The following is a 17,334-nucleotide window of genomic DNA, read 5'->3' as shown; positions in this document are numbered from 1 at the left end:
GAGTTCTAAGAAGCTCCTGTGACAAGGAAGTTGAACAAAGATGTGTGATATGAAACAGATATGAAACAGTAGCAGGGTGCTTAAAATTTCATTTGAAGCTGTCTGCAGCCTGTAAAAACACCAAGGGGCAACTGAAAAGGTCTTGCAGTGTTGGTAAAGCACCCACTTATCCCAAGCCACTTACCAGGTCGTTATGCTCATCAAACAATTAGACTGGCCCAGCATCCAATTTACAGTTTGCAAGTTTGACCAGCACCTATATGCCACTAGGGTTGCTGCCGCAGGTCACAACCTCATTTTCACAGTCCTGGAGATGCCTGGATGACAGCTCTGCTATGTATACTGCTTCTTTGGAGGTTTAAGAAATAAGAAAAGTCCAGAGGATGATATTTCACAGCATAATCCTTCAAGTTTCCTTTGATAATTTGCTATTTGCTATCGAAGTGGAGATTTCAAATAAATGTGTGAGTGATATTATTAGCAAGAGTCTCCCTATAAGAAGTCAAGAACTTGAAAGATACAGCTTAAACTACCTTTATTATGCTCAGTAGTTTACAGGTCAATCTGCCACATTCAGCACTGTATTTATGAACAATTTAAAATGCAGGCATATTAGTACTGATTAGTTAAAACTAGCATTTATGAACTCTATATCAACTACATTTTTTTTGTGAACTATACTTATGAATAACATTTTAAAGGCTTTTATTTGCCTAATGTGCATGCAGTTTAACAGACCACCTAGTTTATACTAGAAATAGTAAACAGTACCCATATGTGGAACATCTGAAATTCAAGCAGGAGACTTGTCTATCCTGATAGGAATAAAATATTTTATAACTTAATATGCCTTATTAATCTCATTAATTCCATTTTTTTTTTTTCTTTTTCAGGTTACATAATAGTCTTAAATAATAAGCTTTGAAGTAAGAAATGAGAGTTTAAGAACATAGTTCGACGGTCTGTTTAAAGAAATCATTTCTTCATGAGGAATCAGTCACCTGAGTCAGACTATAATTTAGATGACTCCTTTAATATGACAGTAGAATCAACACTGCAGTTGTCTTTTAATTCAGTTTATTATGAAAAATGCTCTTCCTATAACTATTATTTTCTACCATAAATTTCCATGTTTGGAATCTGAGATTTAACTAGAATATGTAATTTGACTACATGCTGTATAAAAGTCTTTGGAATATTAATTACATGCTATCAATCTTTTAATGAGTTCAGTGTTTTATGGTTGTTAATCAAACCTGGTGTTCCTTTTTCCATTCACACATTCTGTACAGTGAGGCAAAGTCATCCTGAAGGTCCAACCAGCTCAATATTTCATCTCTGAAGGCAGCAAACAGTTATGAAAAGAGTAAGAAAGAAAAGCACAGACTCATCTTGCCCATAATATGGTCTATTTAAGATTAAATCTTTTGGTTGTAGACAAATCTTCAGGATAGAAGATCAAGTTATTTAGGTAATATTTAGATATAAAAGCCAAGTTTTAAAGAGCTCATATAAACATCAGAATTTTAAAAGCTGAAAATAAGACCATATGGGAGTAAGTTTAGTTCTGTGGAATAAGCCCAGGTAATAGTCTAGGGATGCATCTTTATCACATTTACAAGCATGTTTAATTTCATGTGGGGCTGGCAAAGAAGTCACCTACCATGCTGGTCTTCAGGCCAGCAGCCACAGAAAGCATGATTCATTCAGGCTGTGGCTGACACCAACAATTTGTGGGCTGTCCCACCAAAGTGAATATCAAAAATAATATGTCTTCTGCTCAATGAAGCCAGCAAACACATGGAGTCAGGGTAAGGGGCTGCCTGCACCATGGTGGGCAGCAAAACAGTGGTGGGTCCAGTGACTGCTGGGGGAAACTGGCAACCAGACTTGCTGCAAGCTGCTCCCATTGTGATGAAGAGACAAGTAACTTGTCTCACCAACAATGACTGCCACCGCAAGAGCTCTGAGAAACAGGCTCCACATCTCCTCCTCTTCCCCACCCCAACCCTACTCCTTAGAAAGGCAAAATCAGGGAATAAGAGGGACTGAGAAGTCTAGAGCAATTTGCAAATATAGTGTTGAGTATTCACAGTAAAAAAGAGAGGAGAAAGGCAAAAAGGAACTATTCCAGTCTTGCTCCAACTGGTAGTCTCATTGCAAAACCAGAAACATTTTTCAGCAAGCTGCAGAGGTCATCTGAGAGGTTTTACAGAAGCAGTCAGACGCATCGGTAGAACCAGAGACCCCTGAAGATGATCCTTTCTGAAGCAAACCCAATATGCTTCTATGGTTTCCATCAACAGCTGCAAGCCACAGACAGATATTTTCAGTTCATAGTGATCTTACCTGTGGAGATTACATGTGGAATTTAACTTTTTAAAACTAGAGGAAATCTGGCTAATTCTAATTGTCGGAATTACTTGACTCAGGGCTGAGGTGATCTCTGTTACATTTCTTCTGTTGATATACGTCCATCTGTTCAGCAGAAATTTATAATTTTAGTAAATGGAGGGGGAAAGACAAAGAACTGTCAGAACTTGAGCTTTCACTTCATATAAGCATGCTATTAGACCCACACTTTGTATTTCAGTTTTAGGAAATCCAAAGCCCTGAAAAGTGAGACATGTATTTTGAATACCTGTATAGTTCCACAGACTTCAGTGGAACTAGTGTGACATTTGCAATCAAGCATTTTGATAAATCAGCTTTAAAGAGGGCAAGCAATCTTGAAAACAACCAAACATTTTCTAAAACACATCACCCACAGTAGCTGTAATCCACAGCTCCTCTCTAGGAAACACAACATAATACCAAAAATAAAAATAACACTATTTAAAGCCTTTGGGATGATATCAGCAGAGCTGGGGGCAACAGTTTGGCTTTCTCAGAGGACTTCACAGACCATCCTAAAAAGGCCTCAGATTTACAGTCTTGCCACAAATACAGTTAACTGAGTGGAATGGTGCAGGAATTCCTGCATGGTATCTAATAATAATATTAATACCCTCTAGAGCAGATCAATTAACACTGCCTGTCACAGCAGGTGTTAAAGTTTTGAATTACAATTTTTTTAAAAAACAACAACAACAAAAACACCACCACTACCGCCAAAAAAAAACCAAACAAAAGCAACCCACAACCAAACAACCCACAAACAGCAACAAAACCACAGGAGAAGCAATTTGGACATTATGATGAAAAAAACATTATCAGTGCAATGAATTTATACAATTGTCAGCAAAAGGGAATGGAAGGATCAGTCCCTCAGTCACAGATCAGACAAGGCAACAGCAGTGAGTGAAAATGTATCCAGTTTTAAATAACAGTATGCCCACAAATGAAACAGCTCACACAAATGCTCACACAAATGCTCAAAAATCCCCCACAATAACCAGCAATACACAGAACACTTCTGAAGGCTGCACTCTCACTACTTGACAGGGCTATTTGTCAGAGCACTTTATATGTAACTGGCAGAGCTTCTGAGAAGAAATGTGCCTGAGAAGAAATATGAAGCTCTCCTAGAGAGGCATAGATGCCTGAAAGCAGACTTAATAAAAAATACATAGCAAACAGCATCAAGCTGGGATACATGGAGAATTCAGACTAATCTTCAGGAAACATGGGTAATTGTTTATCTGGGGAAAAGATCTGGCATGCACTGCAATCAATGGAATTACTGCTCCAAGTCTAAAATTAATCTCTCTATTAGAGAAAGCCCAGTGGTGGGCTAAAATACCTTACTCCACCATACTGGCTACATTTGGTTGTCTGTTAGCAGTCCTTGGCTTCCAGTGGCTGGAACAGGTCACATCCACCCTCTTAAGTCATGTGCTTTAAATTACAGGAGGTGTGTACCTTTTAGAGCGCACAGACTTGGGCTCATTTGCTTTTATACCCACTTCTTTCTGATGTATATGAATCTGCTCCAACACTTAGAAAGCCTCCTCCTTCTCTCCCCAAGATTTTCCCTAACCAAGCATACAATACTGATATCTACCTGCATGGAAAAAGGACAAATAAAATTAAGTAGACTCAATTTTGGAATGCGTGTTAAGAATGCCAGGTGGGACAACAATGAATGGGGACTACATTTGGAAACATCTAATCAGGTGATAAAATTATTAGGTTGGTTTAAGACTAGATGTTTACAAAGCAGTTCAGCAGTATTTGGGGAATTACAGATTAAAACACCTCCTTCTGCTACCCCAACTATTTTTTGGCATTCGTTAGGCAATGAGTATTAAGTGTTAAATATGCCACATACCTGGAAGGGTCTGCAAGTCATTTTCAATGCTAAGAAATATCTTACAAATGGGTAGTTTCTTGACAATGACTGCTGTTTTTCAATTTTAACCATCCAGTACCACACAGCAATAATACAACAAACATTTTGTAGGTGAGAGGCCCAAAGGCATGATATAATTTAGGAATGAGTTTTAAACTGATGAGAACTGAAGATAACCCTTTAAAAGTGAATTTCGGGGTTGTTAATTGCTCAAGATTCTGAAATTGTGTCTCCATAAAAAAAGCATGCAACCTCTGAACGATGGGACAAACTCACTGATGGTAAAGTAAATCCATTTTAACTCACATTGATATCTCAGTCTGCTGTGTTGATTAGGGGTGCCAAATTTCATACTAATATAGCCAATATACAATAGATAGTACCTACTTATTTCATAGCTGGCAATTTGTCATGGTTTATGTGAACTGAATTTGAATCAATGACACTCAGGGGAGATGATATATATGATATATCAGTTTATATTCTATTAACTCTTGCATACAACAATCTGAAGTAATGCCTACCTATGTGAGAAAGTACATAAAATGCACCAAAATAAAATAAGCTAATTCTGCAAAGTTCTAATCTACCCAGATAGACAGACTACCACATAAAGATATTGCCCAGGCAATACATGTAACACAACATAGGCATTGCCTATAGTCATCTATGAACTTTGTCACCTGTGAACTTTGTGATAAGAAGAATGTGACAAGGAACAGAAGCCACAAGAACTAGTCCTTTAAAAAGCAAATAACAACAGCCAAACCAAACCAATCTCTCCCTCCCCTCCCGACGCTGGCCCCCCCCCCCCTTAGTTATAAGACCCTGACAGTTCTCTTCCAAAAATAATCTCATGACGGCACTTTAAAGAGCAAAGCAAAATTTCAGTTAAATTTCCAGACTATATTTCATGTTCCATGTCTCATCCTCAGTTCCTCCCTTTGCTTGCAACAACAAAAAATAAATTTATTTTGCTGTGGTACTTCTCACATTGGCTAAACCAGCTTAAGCAGGTTTGGCTACAGATCACAGAATCAAAGAATATCCAAGTTGCAAGGGACCTGCAAAGATCAACAAGCCCAACTCCTGGGTCCCCAAAGGACCACCCAAAAATCAGACTTTATGTCTGAGGGTGTTGTCCAAACACTTCTTGAACTTCAGCACACTTGGTGCCATGACCACTGTCCTGGAGAGCCTGTTCCAGTGCCTGGCCACCCTTTGGGTGAAGAACCTTTTCCTGATATCCAATAGGAACCTCCCCTGTGGCAGCTCCATGCCATTCCCTTGGGTCCTGTTGTTGGCCACTAGAGAACAGAGTTCAGCACCTGCCTCTCCACTCCCCCTCATGACAGTCCCTTCAGATTTTTCCAATACAAATTCCACATAGAGAACTGTGAGACAGTAGTCTGTGAGTAGATAGTGAGAACTGTAGTCTCACAGGAAAAAATAAAATAAAATTACAAGGGCTCCAGTAGTCCTTCACATGCAGACAGGAATCACTGAAACACAAGAGGAAGAAAATTACACAGATGAGAGCATTTAGTCCCCAAGCTGTCATTTATCTCATTCCACAGTGAAAAGGTCATGCACATATTTTAGTCTATGGATTGTCTGCCAACTGTAAACTGAACATTTGCTGTTCACTTCAAAGTGATTGATTGATTAGTTGAGCCAGTTAGCAGATCACCTAAGTCACACAGTGTTTTACTATTTGAATGAATGAACCTAACTAATATATGAAATATATTCCCTTTTTAGAGTAATATATTGCATATACTTGTAACTGCATCCTATATCCATGAGTAAAACAAAACAATGTTTCACACATCAGCCACAGAGGCATTCCAGGACCTTTCCATTCATGACTTCCCTTCAATGTTTATTCATTTATTGTCATAGTTTTGTCTTCTGCTAATGATTTGTGAAACAAACAAACAAACCAACACATTCACCACATGTCTGAATGCAACTAAGGAACAGAGCTGTCACACCAGATAAGACCCAACATCCACATGGTCTAGAGGATCCCACCACTGACAGTGATCAGTAGCACATGTAGCACAAAGCATCTCAAGAAGAATTGGCTCTCCTGCCATGCCCTCTGAGCTTCAAATAACCAGTGATTTACAGTTTTTCTGAGCTAGGAAAATATACCCAGAGTAGTTTTGTCTTCTCCCTGCTCTTCATGACAGGTCAGACAAGTCACAGAAGATTATGTACAACAGTTTCGTGCCTTGGGCTGAGTATCTCTGAGGTGCAGCTTATTGAAACACAGGATGCAGCAACAGAAACCATTGCCCTTACAAGGCCTCCAGCACATATAGAGCTCATATGGTAGAGCTCAAAGTTTTCATTCATGAATGAAAAGCAAAAAAAGATTTCCCCAGATTCCAGGGACACCTATAGATAATTAACAAAAATAAGATATTTTCCTTCAATACGGTAAGAAGAGAATCAGAGATCCCCACTCCACATGATCCAAAAGTAAACCAGAGCTATAGTACAAGACTTTCTTCACCACTCCTTTCCCTCCCTTGCAGAACAGCTTGCTACATGGGAGACAAAATAAAGCTCTAAGCACCATAGGGAGGAACAGCTGCACCTGCACTTTTTTTTTTTTTTTTTTAATATATATATATTTAATCCTTCTAACTGTGCTTGAGAGATTGACTCTCTTAGAGAAGCTACTGACCTTAACAGGTGTAAATATTTTACTTACCTTCAGATTTTAAAATATTAAAAAACAAACAAACAAACAAACATACTACTACCAGTTTAGAAAAACCATAATCAGCAACAACAGACATAAACCACTTCCTCTGACATGTCAGATTTATCAAACTTAATATGTCTCCAAGCAACTCCATAAATCTGTGAAGAAAAACAAAAAAATCAACCAACCAAAAAACAACAATAACAACAAAACCTTTTCCTCTTAAACAGTATAAGAAAGTAAGAAAGTCATTTTCACAGAGTGTAGGGAAGTGGTAGAATTCTTTGTAACAGAACATCACAGATGCTGAAACTGTCTGGGAGAGAGATCTATTATGTACACATGCAATCTCTATGCCTCTCACTTGAAATACAATATTTCAGTGGTGGGAGACCAAGTAATAAAAAACTTCTTCTTTCATTCTGCGCTAGGAATTCACAGTTGGTTGCTGTAAGAGATAAGGTTTGAGCTGAATGAATGCTTTTCCTAGTTTATTAATGCTCCCCACTATAGTTTTATGATTTTCTTCTGTTGGTACAAAACTGAAAGAGACAAACTGCAGATGATAAAGTTATTCATTCTTCCAGTAGCTGTATTCCAATAGGCCAGGGTCAAATAGATTTCCCTCTGCATTACCGTAGGGTCCAAACCTTACAAATGGAGGTCACATCAAGAGAACAATTTTTATTTGTTTACTTACTAAACCTGACAAAATACTCAAACATAGACTGAACGCAAACATGGATATGGGCTTTCATTTTTTTATTATTTTTTTTTATTTCTTATTTTTTAGAACTTGCAAACTATATAAATCACTCTCTTAATACCATACACTTGCATTTTACTTCAGAAATTGCTTGATGTAAGAATATGCACATAACATTAGCAATTTGACATTTTTTAGAAATGCCCTAGAAACCCCCCTGATTTATCTGAGACCATACAGGAGGATGAAAGCTTTCCAGCACATTGCTCATTTCAGAAACAAATCCGACAAATAAACTGTGACAGTTTTCAAAAGCTTTATTTCATAAGCCACCTATGTACTTACAGCTTGCATGAACAGAGTCCAAGCATTTTTATCTGTTATACTTCCAACAGTATGCTTTATGAATGTACCAACAGACAAATTAATGCCATAATGTAAGAGGTTCATATTTCATTTTCCTTTTATGATAGCTGAAGTTCCACAGAAGGATTATTTTCAGTGTGATATAAGATTAACAAAGGCCTCTCTCTTTAAAGAAAAAAATAAAATAAAAGAATAGCACTGGTTTGAAATTATGACTAGTACAGATGGTGATCACAGTGACATAATTGCTTTAGAGTTACAAAATAAATTGCAGTCTTTGACTACAATGTTTGAACAAAATGAAACTGACATTCAGATGATGCATTTCATTGACAGTTGTAGTTCCAAGAATACTTGAGTTCAACCATTACCTTAAAGATTTTTCTAATTGTTTTGAGAAATGTTTCTAGCAGAATAATATATTGAGTACAAAGCTGCCAGAAATTCTTTCCGTGGCAGTACATCAAACCTGGCAACATCTTCAACTGAATACTGTAATGATGTTCAAATTCTACAGAGTAAACTGACACATGACAGCATGGAGTTACTAAATCTGAACTCAGTCTGTATTAAGACCAGTAGACTCTACAGCACAGATACTGACAGTCCTGTACTACCTGTTATTAGTCTAGTAACAGTGTGGAATAAATCATTCAGTCAAAAGCCAAGAATTTTCCTTCAAAACATCCAGTAAATTCTCCTGCAGTACTACAGAAATGAGATAACACTGAAGTAGTTTTTTTTCCATACCGCTTCCCTTTCTTTTTACCCTCAGCTCAGTATATTTCTGCAAGAACCACATTTCTTTCTGCAAATAAATATACACTGTTTCATCAATACAGCTATTTTAAAAATGATGGATATTTAGCTACTGGAGGTTCTGATTAATTCATATACATTAATATATGTAAATTTAAACCTGAATAAAAGACATGTTTCTATGCTATATCTGTTTTCATAGTTTCTGAATAGGATGACCTGGATCAGTCATAGATGAAAATAATCATAAAGTTTTATAACTAATATACTGTATTCAGTATTTCATTCTAATCTTTATTACACAAAGGTTAAAATGATTACAGATATCCTAATTATCTCTCCTCCTTACAATCTTATTTGCTCTCCAATTATGTTTGAGGCAAATAATTTCATGGACTTATGCACAGGTTTCTTTTCCCTTAAAGGTACTGTTAATTTAAACCCCCACAAGCTGTGTTTGCAGTTACCATTATTCCTTTTATTGTGCATTAGCTTTCACTACCAACAGTCAGTTTAGTCTGTTGTTCTGCCTCCCAGGCACCTAACTTTGTATGCTTCTCTTGAGTTCTCCACAGCCACTCTCCTCCCACAGCCACAAGTCATTCTGTGTCACCTCATTGAAATGAAGAGAAAGGGGGTTCTTGTGTCTTGATTTAAGTGTAAAATTGGACAGTACAAACACATTTTTTTTTTTCTATCATATTTACCATCACAGTTTAGAAGTAAAGCTGGAGGGATATCTATGTGCAGTCATGTCTATTTCAGATATTTTCCCTGGTTTAGATGTGAGAGACTTGTGATCCCTTGTGTTTCAGCAACCAGCACGAGAAGCACAGTGACAGACAGGAAGTTTCCAGGCACCTGGGGTTTGTTCTACTGCCACCCCCATCATCATGATAGCAAGAACCACATGGTGTCAGAGATATACAAATGTACACCCCTACACACAGAAAGTAAAAAGATAATCAACTGCATGTTTACTGTGATGATTACTGATTTATAAATGCAGCCTGCCACTTCAGGAAACATGGGGTGCCATCACAAATGGCAAGCAGCAAAGAGATAACAGGGTACATGGGGCTGGTGAAGAGGGCTTTGTTAGAAGTGACAGCCACAAGAAGCAGCACATGTGATTACCGTGCTTCAAGTTTGGTCTTCACAGAAGACCATGGAGTGGTGTTACACTTACTCTAATGAGTACCTTGTTACATACACATTGACTTTGCATAAGTAATTACTGATTTTGTTAAACTGTGGGTATGCCTGCCAACAAAATAAGGGTGATTGTTTGCTCAGATTGTCATCAACTGGTATAGAAAACTGGGTGAGTTTATTATTATTTTAAAATAGAGATTCAAGCAGACAAGATGAATAGAAGTGCTCTTAGAAGTGCAAAGTGCCTTCCTATGCCTGACAAAATGCTTAGACACATAATCACACTTACCTTTGCTCTAAAAACAAAACTAAAAAGAGACACAGGCACACATGATCATATTGGAAAACAGGAGAATCACAGCAAATTTCATAGTTGTCCAAAATGCTCACAAGCCTTAATGGACAAAATGCATTAGAAGCCTGCTGAATTATTTAGGTGACTCAGAGTTTTGTTGACACAGAGCCTCTGCTCAGTCTTTGTTCTTCACCTAATGTGCTTTTTAGGGCAATTCAGTGGATGAGATGAAATAAAAGAAGTCTTCACATAAAAATCTTTGCTTCTACTACTTTTATTCCCGATACAAAATTATGTTCTTCAGCAAGCCCTAAGTTTTCCCATGTGTCTTCAGCATCCTTTTATATTCTGAACACTTTATAATGTTTCATGTTTATCAACTATTAACAAGCAGCAGGAAAGGAATTGCAGAACTGAGTATCTCACGTTTCACGAATTTTGTTGTGCATGTGAATAAGAAAAGCCTTTCAGATGAAACTGTCTCCTGAAAAAGATAAAAATATATAACTTATTATTAATGTACTTAGGATCTCCTTCTCTTGTTCTTAAGAGCTTTCATTGCCTTTTTTTTTTTTTTTTTTTTTTTCTCTCCAACTTACCAAGTTCATATGTATTTGGCGCTTTACTTGACATATCAAAAGAACAGCAATATCAGAAAAGAATAAGAGATAACAGTAGCTGGAGTACATCCAGAATTCATCCACAGTACATCCAGTACATCTAGAATCTCTTTCTTCACAGTAAAAGGCAGGTAAACAAATGTCCTTCAGATTATGTGAAAAGTTCATAATTGCATTGGGGGCTGACAGAAATAAAGCAAGGTTAGCTACACTGTTAGTTACATTAGGCTCATGCTGGAATACATCAAACATTGCTTGAATGACTGGGTGAAAGAAAGGGAGTGTTCCCTGAAAAGCTCCAAACATTTTTAACCCACAGATTGTGGCTTGCTTCAAAGTTTCTTTGTAATGAGTATAAAAATCTGGAAAGAAAAGTCAGTACATAATTACTAATTTCTAAAATAATTTACCAAATCTTTAGAAATTAATTAATTTTATCACAGTGGCTTCTGATCCACCCCAAGACATATCTCTGCTCTGGGAGAAAGATGACATATAGCTGAAAACTTTGACAGAAAAAAACTCAAGAAGGAACAATCCTCCAAAACATTCATCAGTGTAGGAAAGCACAGACATGGAGCATGGAATTGCACTACAAACTTGCAGATTCTTAACCTAAATCCTAGGGGATATGTGGGCATTTATCTGTGGAAAGGAGGAAAAGAAACAGATTGTAACAAAACACACAAACAAAAAGCAACAACAACAAAACAACAACCATGCTACAGTGTAATAAAGATTGAAAACTACAATCAAGTCCATGCTAGAAAACACAAGGAAGAGAAACAACAACAAAAAATCAGAACAGAATTACAGCTTAATACTGGTTCCATGCACAAGATGTTGACTTTGAAAGTATGGTAAAAATAAAAATAATAATAAAAAAAAGGCAAAGACAATCATCTGCAGTGTTAAAGAACAGTGGAAAAAAAATTTACATCTCTCAAAATTTTGGAAGTAATATCAGGTAATGAATATAGTCTGTAACTGCAAACATGATTGAGATATAAGATGATGACTAGAGATGGGTAAGTGAAAGCAAGTTCAGTCTGAGATTTCAATATTTGAATGCTTTCATATTTTGAAATGAAACTAAAGTGAATTACTGTTTTCTTTAGACTCAGTAAGTTCTGTGGGTTGAAATTGTATTGGCCTTACCTCACCATGTAGTGATGTATTTCAGCACCACGGAATCCAAAAACTACAGAATCAGATTGCCAGCTAACCTACTCAATGATCTTAGACCTCTGCAGACTTCATTTCTGTGAGTCAAAAGTCTGGGAGGTGAGACTGAAAAAGCTTTCCAGCTCCTTGGTTCTGCAGCAGCCCACAATGGAGATTATCAAAACTCAGTTTCTCCAAGCCCTGAGAGGAGATCAGAAAATCAAACAGTTTACAAACAAGGTGTCAGCATTTTTATGTGAGAAAAACTGGTAAGTGTACATGAACAAATTGTTCAGAAGAGGTCTTTCCAGTCAATGATACCGATCATCTCTGCAGTACCATGTATTAAGAGGCAGCTATAAAAAATGACACCATTAAGATTTCTCTTGAAGCCTTGTCCTTACCAAAAGCATACACAGGGGCTTTCTTATCACAGGATTATACTTTTTACTACACAAAATGCAGTTTTGAACAATTTTTCTGTTTGGGGTATGCAAACTAAACTTCTTATAGTTTACCTAAGCACAAAATATTTTTGAGTGACTACAAACCACAGACTGCAACACATAGGTGTTCCTGAAAATCCAGTGAAAATAAATAAATAAATTGAGATTTAATAAATAAATAAATTGATAAATTTATTGATAAAATAAAGAAACAGAATTGAGAGCTAAATTTCAATTTGAAGCTATATTAAGCACTCTAATATGACACTCTTACCTAACAGAAAAGTGTTAACAAGTTGGCTATAAAGCAGACACAGAAAGCATTCACTAATGTTACAGGGAAAAGAAGGAAGAATGAGTGAGAGGATGACTGTTTAGGGTGCTCAAGTTAGCATTAGTATTAAAGTCAAAACCAAATTTTAGATCAATGTTCCGCTATTTGCCTCCAAAAAGTTCTTAATCATCTCCTGAAAAAATGGTTAGGTCTGAAGATCTAACGATTATCATCTCTACTTCAAATGCATTTCATCCATACCCAGCATACACTAAGGAGATGCAAGAGTTCTTCAGAGAACATGTCAAAATGAAGCCTGAAGAGCACACTGTGAGGGAGGATAAACAGTATTGTCAGTGTACCTCGGCACAGAACTGACTCTTAGCAGCATGATTACCTCCATTATTGGAGGCTACTACTCAGACTTCTGGGAACTGGATAAAATGTCAGACACTGCTATAGTAATCATGGAGAAAAACAACTGTACACTTCAACTTAAATGGTATTAATACTGTTCCAGATGAGACACATCGGTCTGTTCTCAGAGGAAACAGCCCAATACAAGCTGCCAAATCATAGCCACACCTTAGAACTAATCAGCTCAATGTTGTCATAACCAACACATAAAAACATGATATAGTTTGGAAAAAATAACATAATTAATATACAAATACCAAAGGCTTATAGGGATTATCAAACTGCAGTTCTCATACAACTTTGATTTATATCACTTTTTCAGGATCTGATTTTTCCCCCAGGAAAAACTGCATGACAACTTGTGTATGCTGTAGATGTATAAAAATGAAGCTAAGTCCAGACAGACTTTATGTGAATAAAGAATATTAATCTTTTTGACATAGTGTCTGTGTGTGCACATTTACAGTCTTGGGAATTAAGTAACAAAATACAATGCTCAATGTATTTAAAATAGGCTATAGAAGAGGACTTCACAATACAGAGCTTCTTGATAGGAGGGTTAAGTATGCTTGTCAGAGCATCCTGAACTATTCTGGAAGGAATTCAGGACAAACAGGTTTGGGCTTTGCTTTATGCTTGAACAGCTGGCACTCTTTCAATTTTCTTACTGTTGACTGCACCTAATGGATCATATTGAAGCACACTATTTACTTTGTATTAAGATGTTCACATGAATTTATTTTATTTAAAAAGAAAGGCTGACATTTGATCCAAAAAACTATTAATCACTTCAGTTGGTGTCTTAGCAAGCTATTCAAGTGTGATGCATACGCTGTTACAATTTAAAATACAGAATAGATCAAGACAAATTAATTACATCTTCAGTGTGTTTTCTTTTTGCTAGTAGATTTGTACATTGATATAAATAGCTCATAAAAAAAAGCTTAGAGTTAATTCAATAACATAAAACGAACCATCTCAAAACCAATCTATTTTCTAACTGAAAAAATGGCTGCTTATGGCCTGATTTTCAGAGGTACTAATTAACCTACCCCACCTCAAAAACTTTTGCTATTTTTCTGTTTCCTTCAGGAACATCTTTTTCAGCACAAGTCTTTATTTTTTCCTCTGGCACTGACAACGCAAAATTGTGGAAGCTACTCAAGTATTCTAGAGGAAGTGAAAAGATTTGGAGAATGATGTTTTCTCTTCAATTGGTATACATGATGAGTACTTTAGTTACAGGACAATTTCAGCTGTGCAGAGAATGCACAACCGACATTTGTGGTTGTGACAGGAGCCCCATTAACGCTTTCACACTTACAGTGTTGAAAAATTAATAAAGTTGACATAATCAGGACTTTATCATCAACACTACCTTCATAAAAATATAGTTTTTGCACATCGTTCTTTTGAAATGAAGATTTTGCATATTATATATATATATATAAAATATATATTTATTATATATATTATATATAGATATATTATATATCTATATATATATATTATATATATATATATATATATATAACATTAGTCTGTACACCCCTGCATTTTTATTATTTTTTTGGCTGGACAAATATGTTGGAATAAGTCTATTAAACAAGAAGTTTGCATTTTTCTCTCTTACCATCTTTATCAAAATCAAATACATTTGCAAAGGAGAGAAGACCACAATCTGAATCATTATCTGAAATGTGCACAAACTGATCTCTGTGCTCTTGTCAACAATAGTAAGAGCTCAGTTGCAGTTCTGAGGACTATCAGCCAATGGCAGAAAACAGAAGAAAAGAGAATGATCAAGGGTCCATGCAGAACCTCTATCAAAGATTGAATAGCATAGGATTATTTTATCTAAAGGAGAAACCAAAGCTGACATGAAAAGAGTTTTAAAGCATATTTTTATGCATCTGAAAAGTAGAAGCAATCAGTTCATGGTTGCATTCGAACAGAACAAATAATAATGTGCTTAGTAGTTAAAATATTCAGGTTAGATATTAGGAAATTTTCTGTTAGGGCCAGTGGAACAGGCTACCTGAAGAGACTATGGAATCTCTACCTTCCTCAAATAACTCCAAAGATTTTACAGACATCAGACAATTATGTTGGTGATGGTTTTCAGTATTCAAAACTACTTAGGATCCCTTACAGTCAGATGTCCAGTATGAGCCTGGCATATTTTGATGGTTGTAGGTTATGTTATGGAAGGCTGGAATACATTTTAAGGATGAAATATTTAGCAAAGAAATCTCAGTAATTTAACACATTTGTCTCCTATTAACGATTGATTATTCAATATGACTTCAGAGTATTTTGTCATAAATGTAAATGAATGCATAATAAGGCAGAACACAATTTATTTGTTTATTTTTAAAGTTTAGCCATTGGTTATCTGGATAATACTTAAATACTTCTTTTTTCATCTATTTATTCTATTGACTTCGTGAGAATTATGAGGACATTTGTCACTTTATTATTCATTTTCTTCAGCTTTGACTTTCACTAGTCATCTGGTGCTAATCAGGTATGAAACTCAATACACGCACACAAGTTTATAGAATATTTCAAAGGAAATTGTGCATAGTACTTAATCTTGAAATAAGTGATGTCACAAGAGCACCAACCCAAGGCCATATGATATAATATAGCAACATATTTTATTCAGAAAATGTATCCACAATTTGATTCTTTTATGTACACAGTCAATTTACAGAAAAAGATAACCTCTCAAAAACCTTCTAAATAAATTTGAAACAGCAGAAAAAACCTGTTAGAGGAAATATCCAAACCAAACCAAACCAACCTTTAAAACCAGATGCATTTTTATCATGTAGCAACAATATAAAAACCTCCTCTGGGAAGACTGCTTCTTATAACTGATAAAGATCTTCATGTGATGTAGGCTGAGAGCCATGACTAGTTACATACCATTTAACATATAGGAATGTACCTGTGTTAATGATTGCATACATCAGATTCCTAATCTAAGCCACAATGCATGAATTTCCCTCACAAGGACAACAACCCTAACAACAACGGAGAAGGATGTGTCAAATGTCTAGCATTCTGGATTTGTGGAAGATGACTGTTGGAAAATTCTGTTCTTTGTCTTTTCTCCATATTAACAAAAGCTGCCACTTAACAGTTACATAAGACCTTCTTTGCTCTGGCTTCTTCTGGAATACTAGATTTTGATTTATATTCCATGTTTCTTTCATACATCCCTTTTACTTAAAAGCTGTACATGACCTCTTCTGATTTAGTAACTTGCTGTAGCTCCCCCAGTGTACTGGGAGCATACTGATAAAAGAATTTGCCTCTGTCTGCCTCCTCATTTCAGTCCCTTCCAAGTCTTCTTGTATTAAAAGTCTGCTTACTCAGTTTCTCTTTTGTATTTTAAGCTAATTTATGCAAGAAGCACTGAGAATGTGAAGCACCATGTCAAGGCCTCACAACAAAGTACACATTCATTAAGAGAGCTGTGCAACACCTACCTATTCTGCAAGCATCATTTAAGCTACAACATCAACACCTCTTAGTAGTCAGACCCACAGAATGTATTCCAGAGGCAGGGCAGACCTCTGAGACAAAAGCCCTGGCTGCAGTATTGACAGACTCTACTATCTGTTTATCTTCTAGAAGCACCCAGGCAGGTCCTGAGAGATTCTCCTGGATAGGCTGCCCTTACCAGAATAAATCCCATTGCTTGCTTACACCACCATCTTGGTTAAGGAGTAGAAGGGAGGCTGAGTTATACAGGGATTGCATGAAGGGTGGATAGGAAAAACAGCTTCTGTTCTCTGAAGGAACAGTAGTAACTGAAGATGTTTGTGCCAGTTCAACTCACCATATCACACTCATAAAATAGTATGACCCTGTGGCTGGTCTAAGTTGTTGAATTCTTTTGCCTCTAATGGCTCTGTGCTGATTTGTATCTGCTAAGACTCTCCAAAATAATTTGAATCACAGAATTGCATATCTGGAAAAAGACGATTGACTAGGCACTGATGATTATGCTTATGGTTATTGTTTTGCCACATGAAACTCTGAAAAAAAATCACATTCTATGAATGAGTCACGATGAATTATGTTTAAATTATACATTTTGTGACTCATGGATTT

The sequence above is a fragment of the Oxyura jamaicensis genome, chromosome Z (genome assembly GCF_011077185.1).
Source record: "Oxyura jamaicensis isolate SHBP4307 breed ruddy duck chromosome Z, BPBGC_Ojam_1.0, whole genome shotgun sequence".
NCBI classification, from domain to species: Eukaryota; Metazoa; Chordata; class Aves; order Anseriformes; family Anatidae; genus Oxyura; species Oxyura jamaicensis.
Note: the sequence above shows the minus strand (reverse complement) of the source record.